This window comes from Lagenorhynchus albirostris, chromosome 8 (assembly GCF_949774975.1).
Source record: "Lagenorhynchus albirostris chromosome 8, mLagAlb1.1, whole genome shotgun sequence".
In the NCBI taxonomy this organism is placed as follows: domain Eukaryota; kingdom Metazoa; phylum Chordata; class Mammalia; order Artiodactyla; family Delphinidae; genus Lagenorhynchus; species Lagenorhynchus albirostris.
This window is the reverse complement of record NC_083102.1, coordinates 15,800,136-15,813,212: the sequence shown is the minus strand read 5'-3', so window position 1 is coordinate 15,813,212 and position 13,077 is coordinate 15,800,136. Positions and strand designations below refer to the sequence as shown.

General features: G+C 37.6%; 1 protein-coding gene across 2 annotated transcripts in view; it reads right to left on the bottom strand.

Moving 5' to 3' along the window:
- The window catches only part of DGKI (diacylglycerol kinase iota), a 447,808-nt gene that overhangs the window by 89,777 nt on the left and 344,954 nt on the right, over positions 1 to 13,077 (bottom strand). The window lies entirely within an intron of this gene.

The following is a 13,077-nucleotide window of genomic DNA, read 5'->3' as shown; positions in this document are numbered from 1 at the left end:
GGCCCTGATAAGAGGTACAATGTCATGGAAACAGTAGACTGGCAGGGCCAGAGGCTGTTCACAGCCAGCTGCTAATTTATGCCTGTATTTACAAAAGCCAAAGTACCAGAGAGGAATTAAAAAATCATGATGCTGGACACTTACCCCTTTCCCTCTTAAATGCATGGGGCTTAATCTTTATGTCACTTTGCAACAGTTCCCTATTTAAGAGACTCAAGCTACTCAAGGCACTGTTGTTACCTGGTGGCCAATGCCAGAATGAAATAGGCAACAAACATTAAAAAAAAAAAAAAGCTTCTAGAAGGTTCATAGCTTAAAAATCCAAGTGATTTTAAAGACGGTCAGTGTAAATGTGGTAGCAGCAGGGCTTCAGAGAACAATGAGGAGAAGCTGTTACATGCCTTAAATACCTTCTTTAGGTGGTGGTAAATGTCATACAATGGCTTTAGTGGATAGAAACTCCTGCTTCAGATATAACCACAAGATTCCTGAAAAACTGAAAATAGTCTCCTTCCCAAAACTTCAAACAAAAAATGTATGTGTACATTTCTGATTTTAAAAATTCAGTTATACTATTAAACCCATGATTTAAAAAATATTTCAAAATCTTGAAGCAACCAACTAGAGATTAACAAGGAGATGACAGGCCAGTTGTGTCCACTAAAGATTTTTAAAAATCTTTCACTCATTGAATTTTTAAAGCTTCATCATCAATAAGTAGGTCTGAAAATGCAAAGTGCTAGGGCTTTAAAAATGAATTATACAGAGAATAAAATAGATTTAAATGCATGGGAAAATCCTGAGGAACTCACCAAGTTGTAGAAAAGACACACATATAAAAAATAATAAATGGAACATAGGCTATGGTAAATGTATGAACTTAGTCACTTGAAAGCTATAGGAGAGAGGAACTAAGTCTTGCCTGGAGGGTAGATTTGAGGCTCTCTGAAGGATATGGAGCCCCACTGGTCTCTTAGGGAAGCAAGAGTTGTCTAGAGAAAAAGATACAGAGTTTGCTTCTCAACATTACCTCCTAGACTGGTTCCACTAGGGAGATCAATACCACTACCTCATACCTTTAGGTTCCCAAAGTGCTTCAAACATAAGCTGGAAGGCATCCATCATCTTGCAGAACTACATAAGCCTATGAATCAGTATGGTCTCTCTCACCGGAATAAGACTTACTTTCTTTTACAACCCCAATGTCTGGTAGGTATTCAATAAAAGTTTGTTTTTTAAAAACAAAAAGGTGGGGAAGGGGGAGGAGGAAGACAGGCTTAGGGCCTGTTCAAGTGAGAAAGAGAAAGTGTGTCTTTAAGAGCTAAGTCTACTTTCCAGGATAGACAAAGAAGAAGGGTTTGGAGCAGGAGTAGAGAGTGTGCATTGGGTTGGCGCTTGCCTTTGCCTATTCTTCCAGAAGCTAAGCAAGAGAACAGCAAGCAAAAGGGTGAGGAACCATGTAAGTATCACATGTTTGGGGGAATAATAATCTGGAAAAATAATTTCTCTCAGTTTTGAATATATACAGAAATATCCAAGAAGTCTTCAGTATGGTAATCATGCATCTTTGAAAGGAATGAAAGGGAAATTCAATAAAGAGATCCCTAACAGTAGTGACTAAAGTAATCATCCTCAGCTAGACTATTAAATAGGTCCAAATAAGGTGACCTACTTAAGTAAGAGAAGAATAAGGATTTCTAATACTTGAGGAATGATGAGGAAAACCTAGAATTTTAGCCTAGAAAGTAAATCAAAGGTTGTGGAAATAGAATACAGCTATAATTATCATGAGAATCCATGTTAGAATCTTTCTCTTAATTTCAAATGTGCAAATGTAGAGAAATAAAATTTCATTAATATTTACCTATTTACTTAAATGAGGAGACACATTATATAGAAATGCAGGAATCTGGTCAACCCCTCTGACTATCAATGCTTGAAGTTAGTCTGGCCATAAATCCAATACACTTGGTAGCAGATATTTTAAACTACAATTAGAGATTGGATATTCCAGACCTAAAATAATGAATGTCTAGGAAAAAGTTTTCAAAGATGTGTCATTCATTTCTACTAAGGGTATAAAATCAGCAACTTTGCTTATTCCTCAAGAAGCTGATGAAGAGAAACGGTGTATTTGATTGATATTAGCTATTCAGTTGGGGTAAAAAAAAAAAAAATGGCATCCTGTACCACAGTTTCATAGCAAGATTACTGACGACTGTTGTCAAACTTATCCTATGAAGGTACAGAAAGAATTTACAGTCATTCTCTCTTGGATTCAAATCCCAGTGCTTTGGTCTTACAAATGACTCATGCTTGCTGTTTGGTCTTGCAACTTCCTCAATTCCTTTGATCCTTGGATTGAAGGCTATAGTATTTAGAATAGGTATCGTCTAGGATTTTGTGAAGATTCAATACAATACTATATTTAAAAATGAATAACCAGATCATCAATGCTATCTTTCCCTCACTCCCTTTACTAACTTTTGAGCATCTTGAGCTAGAAAACGGTACATCCAATCATCTATCTTTCAATTTATCATACTACAAGGATTAGCTGGTAGTAGTTCCATAAGTTATATCCTGTTTACTTAAAGCTAACATCTACTCTTCCTTCGAGGGTAAAGATAACTGTAGTACAAAAATATTGTAATCTGACACTTCCATTTGAGACTTTACATGGTGAAGAGAAACCAGAAACTTGTGGAAAATTACCATCTTCCTTTTACACTGCTGACAACCAACTGCCAAACCTCACTGAAGTTTCCTTCATCTTAACTGGGAGCAGGGAGACTACTTATCACCCAAGCATTAGCATTACTATTCCTGATCTTGATGATTCATCTGATTTTAGCCTTAGAGATTTTATTTGACTCCAATAAGCATCAGTCGATACTCAACCTATAGTACATAATGGAACTTTCATTGCAGGGGTCAAACGGAGTTTACAAGTTCTAACTAAGCAATCAAGAACAAGCTGGTTTCTAGATTAAGAAGGCAGATTTAACACACACTTACTTTTCCTGCACCAGAAATGCTACTCAATTACAGCACATGAATTTTAAAAAGACATAAACCAACAAAAAAAGGAGAAACAGTGAGGAGAAAATGGTAATGAATAAAGCATATAGAAAATTGGTAACTGACTCAGAGCCCCTATAGAGTCTAATCCTAGACTATGGGTGGGGATGGATAAGAACTAATTTACACTTCAAAACCCTCGGAAGATGCGCAAACCGGCAACATCAGTTGCAGCTAAAATAAGAAGCACTGGATATTAAATCACTAGATTCCACCACCCACTCTTGGTAGGTGGAGTTACTTCACAGAAAATGGGGATTCACTGATCATCTACACAATGCAGAGATCCCCAACTTTCTGCTCTCACTAGACTCTCCAAAAGCTGGCAGCCAGAACCCTACCTTCTTAGAAAGAGATCTGAAGACTCTTCTCTGGGGAATCCTCAGAGTTAAGAGAAAACATTCCATCCATGAAATATAAACATGATTGTATTAAAAGATGAAGAACATGAAGAAGAAAAAGGAAAAGGAGCATCATTCAGAGAACAAACAAGTTCTTGAAATTTGATATAATAGAGTTTAATAGAAAGGTTAGAAGATGAAGTTGAGGAAATCTCCACAAAAGAAGAGCAAAAATAAAAAGAGGCAGAAAATAGGAGGGAAAAGGTAAAAACAATAGGACTGGTCCAGTGGTCCAACATTCCAATAACAGTAGTTCTAAAAACCAGAGAAAAATAGAGAGGAGTAATTATCAGAAACAAACAAAAAATCAAGACTATTTCTTAGAACTGAAGAACATCAGTTTCCCACTTGAAATGGCCCAACAAGTACAATAACAAAAGAACAATAGGAAGACATTTTATTTTGAAGTTTAAGAATATTGGGAACAAAGAGAAGAGTCTACAAGTTTCCAAATAGGAAAATCTAGATGGCAAAGAAAGGATCAGGGATTAGACTGTTTTAAACTTCTCAAAGGCAACTGTACAGTCAGAGAACCAATGAAACAATGTGTTCAGAATTATAAGACTTTTACAAATAATCCAAACTATCAAATTAGTCCAAGGGTTGAATAAAGGACACACCCTCTACTAAAAAGTTACTGCAGAACATGCACCAACAAAAGTTGAGTTTGCAACAAGAATGAGGAATGCAGGGGATATAACAAATGGGGAATCCAACAAAGAAAAGATTAAAAAAAACCCTCTAAGGGGATTGGGCTAGAAGAGTCTAGGGTGACAGATATATTGGGGCACTCTGACTCAATAGGCAGAGATGTAGAGAGCTGTCAACACTGAGTCTCATCAACATTGGAGAGTTATTTTTCAACCAAAGGATAGAATGTCTAAGTGAGTCTGAACCAGTTTCTTACAATCATCCCCAGATGTGCTCTGCCTTAACCTGTTATTGAGAGAAAGAGTTAGGTCATGGTGAGGCAGAAAAATTCAAAGAAGTCCATCCCCTCTAACCATAGTTCCACTTGATAGCTAGAACCCACCTTAACACCCTGCCAAATGCTTTCCAGAATGCAGTCATGACCTTGCCCACTAAATTCTCATAGAATGGGCTCATAGGCACTCTCAGGGAAGCCAAAGCCAGAAAGAAATCCAGAGACTCTTTTCAGCTCTCTCGAAAGCCTTCAACTAAAAGTGAAAGCATCATCGCTTCCTTGCACAGGGAGGTTTAGGACTGCTACTTGGTGTTTCAAAGCCACTCTATCTGAATTAGGGATGTATATATTGGTGACAAATATATACCTATGAAGAGAATGGCAAGTACAAAAATCTGTATACTGGGATTATCTTGTTAGGAGACGGATAAGGGGAGATACTTGTTCTGTTTCTTAATCTGGGTGGGAGGTACATGAATGCCCATTTTACTACTAATCATTTTATATACATACATATGTGCATATATGTATGTGTGTGTGTATATATATAGGGGTATAGGTGTGTGTATATATATGTATGAACAGAACATGTATGTGTGTGTTTATGTGTGTATGTATGTGTGTGTGTGTATATATACATATATATGTGTGTATATATATGTATAGTATTTCACAATTGAAAATAAGAAATACAACCTATCTGTGGCAACTGATTTTAATGATAGTGCTGCTAAAGTTCACTGCATATTCTCTGATGTTCTCTGTGAATTAGACAAAAGTATAACTTAGCATCAAATAGGAAAATGAGGGAAAACAGTAGAGAAGCCATCAAAAGCCCCCAAATGACACCTACTGCTGCGATCCATCTCAAGCAATGGACACGGCATATTGAGCAGTCATAACCCTATGGCTTGTCATGGCATGTGTACTTGTTTGCGTGTGTCTTTATATAACAAGCAGCAGGATGATCTCTCTGCCTTATCTGGGCCTCAGAAGTCTCTAGAGCAGCAGTGTCCAACAGACCTTTCTGCATGTCCAATGCAGGAGCCACTAGCCACATGTCATATCGAGTACTTGAAATGTGGCTGGCATGAATGAGGAACTGAGTTTTTATCTTATTTGATTAATTTATAGTTTAAATAACCATATGTGGTTAGTGAGCATTAGAGTTTTGTTCTCTGTGGAACCAAAAAGTTGAATGTCCTTAGTACCAGATTCAATATATTTCAAAACCATTCATGTTTTAACCTTTCCATGAGTAGTGCATAGATCCAGCAAACAAAACCACTTTTCTCTTTGCCTCTACCTAGTTGGATTCAATGTGCTTCCTAATTCCTAGCAGTAGTATTCCTTGGTTGACTGAGGACAAGTTTATTTCCCTTATTCTATATCCTACCTTTCTTATCCTAGCTTTCTTAATCCCTTCTCTGACCCTCCTATCAAAACATACTCTCAGATCCTTCTTGGTACTTTGGTATAAATGACTAATAATTAATTAAAGGGTTAACCCTCTAAAAAGCACTTGAGTTTCAACATGTTTGCAATTTGGGCTAACATGACTGTCATAGACTAAATGTTTGGGTGTCTCCCAAATTCATATGTTGAAGCCCTAATCCCCAATGTGATGGTATCTGGAGATGGGCCTTCTTCAGGAGGTAATTATGGTTAGATGGGGTCATGAGGGTGGGACCCTCATGATGGGATTAGTGTTTTTATAAGAAGAGACACCATAGACCACTCTCAAGCTCACTCTCTCTCCCCCTTTGAGGACACAGCATGAACGCAGCAATCTACAAGCCAGGAAGAGAGCTCTCACCAGAAACCAAATCAGCCGGCACCTTGATCATGGACTTTCCAGCCTCCGGAACTGAGAGGAAATAGATCTCTATGGTTTAAGTCACCAGGCTATGGCATTTTATTACAGCAGCCCTAGCAGACTAAGAAAATGAAAAGCTTTGACAAATTTAGGTAAAGAAATACAAAAGAAATTGTGGAGTTGACTGGCAATCCTCAGCCCTGAGGATTATACTACCAATTACTTCTTCCCAGCCAAAACATGAGCCCTGCCCTGGTTCCCATCTCAGATTTCACCCTGGCATCCATTAACCTCCTTTCCCTATTTCTGTTTGTTTAAATGCCTCATAATACAGAATGCAATTAAATTAATTGGTTGAGATGATGCTGGTGTGGGAAGACACCGAGTTAGTGTCTCCTCATGACTAGGGTGCTTGCTGGCCACTGGTGGGGGATCCTGATGCCCAAGGAGACGGGAGGAACCCCCAAGTGAACCACCACCCCATGCAGCTTGTGGAATTTTGGTTCACGAGCTGGGGGTTGGGCCGAAGTTCCTGTGGTGGGAGCTCTGAGTCCGAGCCACTGGACTAACAGAGAACCTCAGACCCCAGGGAATATTCATCAGAGTGAGGTTCACAGAGTTCCTCATCTCAGCACCAAGACCCAGCTCTACCCAACAGCCTACAAACTCCAGTGTTGGAAGCCTCAGGCCAAACAACCAGGAAGAGAGGAACACAATCCCACTTATAAAAAAAAAAAAAAAAGAGAGACCACAAAAAAATATGTCACAGATGAAGGAGCAAAGTAAAAAGCTATAAGACCAAATAAATGAAGAGGAAATAGGCAATCAACCTGAAAAAGAATTCAGAGTAATGATAGTAAAGATGATCCAGAATCTCGGTAACAGAATGGAGACATGGATTGAGAAAATACAAGAAATGTTTAACACAGATCTAGAAGAACTAAAGAACAAACAAACAGAGATGAACAACACAATAACTGAAATGAAAAATACACTAGAAGAAATTAATAACACAATAACTGGGGCAGAAGAACAAATAAGTGAGCTGGAAGACAAAATGGTGGAAATAACTGCCGAGGAGGAGAATAAAGAAAAAAGAATGAAAAGAATTGAGGACAGTCTCAGAGACCTCTGGGATAACACTAAACGCAACAACATTCGAATTATAGGGGTCCCAGAAGAAGAAAGAAAAAGAAAGGGTCTGAAAAAATATTTGAAGCGATTATAGTCGAAAACTTCCTTAACATGGGAAAGGAAATAGTCACCCAAGTCCAGGAAGCACAGAGAGTCCCATACAGGATAAACCCTAGGAAAAACACACCAAGACATATATTAATCAAACTAACAAAAGTTAAATTCAAGAAAAAATATTAAAAGCAGCAAGGGAAAAACAAAAAAAAACATACAAAGGAATCCCCATCAGGTTATCAGCTGATTTTTCAGCAGAAACTCTGCAGGCCAGAAGGGAGTGGCAGAATATACTTAAAGTGATGAAAGAGAAAAAGCTACAACCAAGATTACTCTACCCAGGAAGGATCTCATTCAGATTCAATGGAGATATCAAAAGCTTTTCAGACAAGCAAAAGCTAGGAAATTTAGCACCACCAAACCAGCTTTACAACAAATGCTAAAGAAACTTCTCTAGGCAGGAAACACAAGAGAAGAAAAAGACCCACAAAAACAAACCCAAAACAATTAAGAAAATGGTAACAGGAACATACATATATATGCTGTCTAAAAGGGACCCACTTCAGACCTAGGGACACATACAGACTGAAAGTGAAGGGATGGAAAAAGATATTCCATGCAAATGGAATTCAAATGAAAGCTGGAGTAGCAATATTCGTATCAGATAAAATAGACTTTAAATTAAAAACTATTAAAAGAGATAAGGAGGGGCACTACATAATGATCAAAGGATCAATCCAAGGAGAAGATATAACAATTATAAATGTCTATGCACCCAACACAGGAGCACCTGAATACATAAGGCAAATGCTAACAACCATGAAAGGAGAAACTGACAGTAACACAATAATAGTAGGGGACTTTAACACCCCACTTACACCAATGGACAGAGCACAACAGACCAGACAGATTTAATTGATATTTATAGAATATTCCACCCAAAAGTGGCAGAATACACTTTCTTCTCAAGTGCCCATGGAACATTCTCTAGGCTAGATCACATCCTTGGTCACAAATCAAGCCTCAGAAAAGTTAAGAAAACTGAAATCATATCAAGCATCTTTTCTGACTACAATGCTATGAGACTGGAAATCAATTACAGGGAAAAAAACTGTAAAAAACACGAATACAAGGAGGCTACACAGTGCGCTACTAAGTAACCAAGAGATCACTGAAGAAATCAAAGAAGAAAAAAAAACTACATAGAAACAAAGGCAATGAAGACATGATGACCCAAAACCTATGGGATGCAGCAAAAGCAGTTCTAAAGAGGGAAGTTTATAGCAATTCAATTTCACCTCAAGAAACAAGAAAAATCTCAAATAAACAATCTAACCCTACACTTAAAAGAACTACAGAAAGAAGAACAAAGAAAACCCAATGTCAGTAGAAGGAAAGAAATCATAAAGATCAGAGCAGAAATAAATGAAATAGAAACAAAGAAAACAATAGCAAAGACCAATAAAACTAAACGCTGTTTCTTTGAGAAGATAAAAAAAATTGAAAAACCCTTAGCCAGACTCATCAAGAAAAAAAGGGAGAGGACACAAATCAATAAAATTAGAAATGAAAAAGGACAAAGGAAAAATCACAACTGACACCGCAGAAATAAAAAGGATTATAAGAGACTACTACAAACAACTATATGCCAATAAAATGGACAACCATGAAGAAATGGACAAATTCTTGGAAAGGTACAATTTTTCAAGACTGAACCAGGAAGAATTAGAAAATATAAACAGACCTATCACAAGTAATGAAATTGAAACTGTAATTAAAAATCTTCCAACTAACAAAAGTCCAGGACCAGATGGCTTCACAGGCAAATTCTATCAAACATTTAGAGAAGAGCTAACACTGATCCTTCTCAAAAGCTGCCAAAACATTGCAGAGGGAGAAACACTCCCAAAAATCCATTCTACAAAGCCACCATCACCCTGTTACCAAAACCAGAAAACGATATCACAAAAAAATAAAATTATAGACCAGTATCACTGATGAACATAGATACAAAAATCCTGAACAAAGTAGTAGCAAACAGAATCCAACAACACATTAAAAGGATCATACACCATGATCAAGTGGGATTTGCCCCAGGGATGCAAGGATTCTTCAATATATGCAAATCAATCAATGTGATACACCATATTAACAAACTGAAGGATAAAAACCATACGATCATCTCAATAGATGCAGAAAAATCTTATGACAAAATTCAACACCCATTTATGATAAAAACTCCAGAAAATGGGCATAGAGGGAACCTACCTCAACATAATAAAGGCCATATATGACAAAACCACAGCAAGCATCATGCTCAATGGTGAAAAACTGAAAGCATTTCCACTAAGATCAGGAACAAGACAAGGATGTCTACTCTCACCAGTCTTATTCAACATGGTTTTGGAAGTCCTGGCCACAGCAATAAGAGAAGAAAAAGAAATAAAAGAATACAAATGGGAAAAGAAGAAGTAAAACTGTTACTGTTTCCTGATGACATGAAACTATACATAGAAAATCCTAAAGATGCCACCAGAAAACTACTAGAACTAATCAATGAATTTGGGAAGGTTGCAGGATACAAAATTAATGCACAGAAATCTCTGGCATTCCTATACGCCAACGAAAAATCAGAAAGAGAAATTAAGGCAACACTCCCATTTACCATTGCAACAAAAAGAATAAAATACCTAGGAGTAAACCTGCCTAAGGAGGCTAAATACTTGTATTCAGAAAATTATAACACACTGATGAAAGAAATCAAAGATGACATAAACAGATGGAGAAATATGCCATGTTCCTGGATTGGAAGAATCAAAATTGTGAAAATGACTATACTACCCAAGGCAATCTACAGATTCAATGCATTCCCTATCAAACTACCAATGGCATTCTTCACAGAATTAGGACAAAAAATTTCACAATTTGTATGGAAACACAAAAGACCCTGAATAGCCAAAATAATCTTGAGAAAGAAAAATGGAGGTGGAGGAATCAGGCTCCCAGACCTCAAACTGTACCAGAAAGCTCCAGTAATCAAGACAGTATGGCACTGGCACAAAAACAGAAATACAGATCAATGGAACAGGATAGAAAGCCCAGAGATAAACCCACGCACGTATGGGCACCTAATTTACGACAAGGCAGGCAAGAACATACAATGGCGAAAAGACAGCTTCTTCAATAAGCGGTGCTGGGAAAACTGGACAGCTACATGTAAAAGAATGAAATTAGAACACTACCTAACACCATACACAAAAATAAACTCCAAATGGATTAAAGACCTAAATGTAAGACCAGACACTATAAAACTCTTAGGGGAAAACAAAGGAAAAACACTCTTTGACATAAACCACAGCAAGATCTTTTTTGACCCACCTCCTAGAGTAACAGAAATAAAAACAAAAATAAACAAATAGGACTTAATTAAATTTAAAAGCTTTTGCACAGCAAAGGAAACCATAAACAAGATAAAGACAACCCTCAGAATGGGAGAAAACATTTGCAAATGAAACAACAGACAAAGGATTAATCTCCAAAATATACAAACATCTCATGGAGCTCAATATTAAAAAAACAAATCATCCACTTTAAAAATGGGCGGAAGACCTAAATAGACATTTCACCAAGGAAGACATACAGATGGCCAAGAGGCACATGAAAAGATGCTCAGCATCACTAATTATTAGAGAAATGCAAATAAAAACTACAATGAGGTATCACCTCACGCTGGTCAGAATGGCCACTATCAAAAAGTCTAGAAACAATAAATGCTGGAAAGGGTGTGGTGAAAAGGGAATCCTCTTGCACTGTTGGTGGGAATGTAAAATGTTACAACCACTATGGAAAACACTATGGAGGTTCCTTAAAAAACTAAAAATAGAACTACCATATGACCCATCAATCCCACTATTGGGCATATACCCTGAGAAAACCATAACTCAAAAAGAGACATGTATCACAATGTTCATTGCAGCACTATTTACAGTAGCCAGGACATGGAACCAACCTAAATGTCCATCGACAGATGAATGGATAAAGAAGATGCGGCACATATATACAATGGAATGTTACTCGCCATAAAAAGAAACAAAATTGAGTTATTTGTAGTGAGGTGGATGGACCTAGAGTCTGTCATACAGAGTGAAGTAAGTCAGAAAGAGAAAAACAAATACCGTATGCTAACACATACATATGGAATCTAAAAAAAAAAAAAAAATGGTACTGACAAACCTAGTTGCAGGGCAGGAATAAAGATGTAGACATAGAGTATGGACTTGAGGACATGGGGTGGAGAGGGGGAAGCTGGGGCGAAGTGAGAGTAGCATTGACATATATACACTACCAAATGTAAAACAGTTAGCTAGTGGGAAGCAGCATCATAGCACAGGAGATCAGCTCGGTGCTCTGTGATGACCTAGAGGGGTGGGAATAGGGAGGGTGGGAGGGAGGCTCAAGAGGGAGGGGATATGGGGACATATGTATGCATATGGCTGATTTGCCTTGGTGTACAACTGAAACTAACACAGTATTGTGAAGCAATTATACTCCAATAAAGATCTCTTTTAAAAAAGTAATTGGTTGAGAAATCCATTCTATATTTCACATTGCATGTTCTGGATTTTATGTCTGAAAGAAAATGCCACGGGTCATACTAATTAATTTTGTTTTCTACAGTTGAAGTTAGGACTACTTGAAGTCATTATGCAAATTTATGCCAAATAGCGCATAAATTAACACCATTCGTCTTCAAAAACTCTAAAATCTTCTAGCAACCAATCCACAAGTGTACTCTTTCATCTATAAGAAACTTCTGAAAGATATATGCACTAAAAATATATATATATATATAAATCATGGTTTCTAAAATATATATCTCACCACAAATGATAAGCAGAGTCAGGAAATAGACCAGGCTTAGATATCCTATATATGGAACTGACTTGCCCCAAACATTGAAAACCAAAGTTCTTAAAGGCTATTAAAGAGAAAATGCCTAGAGTTTTAAGAAAACCTGAAAACTGTTTTCCAAAGAGTCCGAGGTATGATGCAAAAGACAACCAAATAGTTTCTTCAAGACAGTCAGTTACTTGATTGAAGAAAGACAAAAGATCCTGTGGACCAACTCTGAGATGAACACCCTTCCCCCCTCCCCCCTCCCCCAGATCTCTGAAGCAATTTTATTCTGGTACAACCATAGGAGTGTGAGTGAACTGTGTTGAGGCCAGTGAATTCCAGTGCATGGGAGTCTCAGGTTAACAAAACTGCAAACTTTGTGAGTTCCCAGATGCAAAACTATTTGCTGCTGGACTGAGTGAGTAGCCCTCATCCTGGCATAGCTGCCCTCAGCCTGATGGTTCAGAGAAGCGGCGATGAGAGGAAGAGGGGGATGGCTGAAGCCCGTTCATTGTCTTCTGTTAGTGAATCCTACCCTCTGCCTCTAGAAAAGCCAGTTATGCCCGAACAGACATTTTGCACACGTATATTCTGGTAGCATAATCTAAGCCATGTTATATTTAAAGATATACAATCCTGAGTTGTGTTACAAGGGTTTAGGCCTGGGTGGAATAAGTCTGGGTGAAGAGGAAAATGGTAAGAATGATTTTGTGATAACCAGTTTTAGCGTGTTTGTTAACCTTTGCCACAATCCCAAGAGGTGGATATGA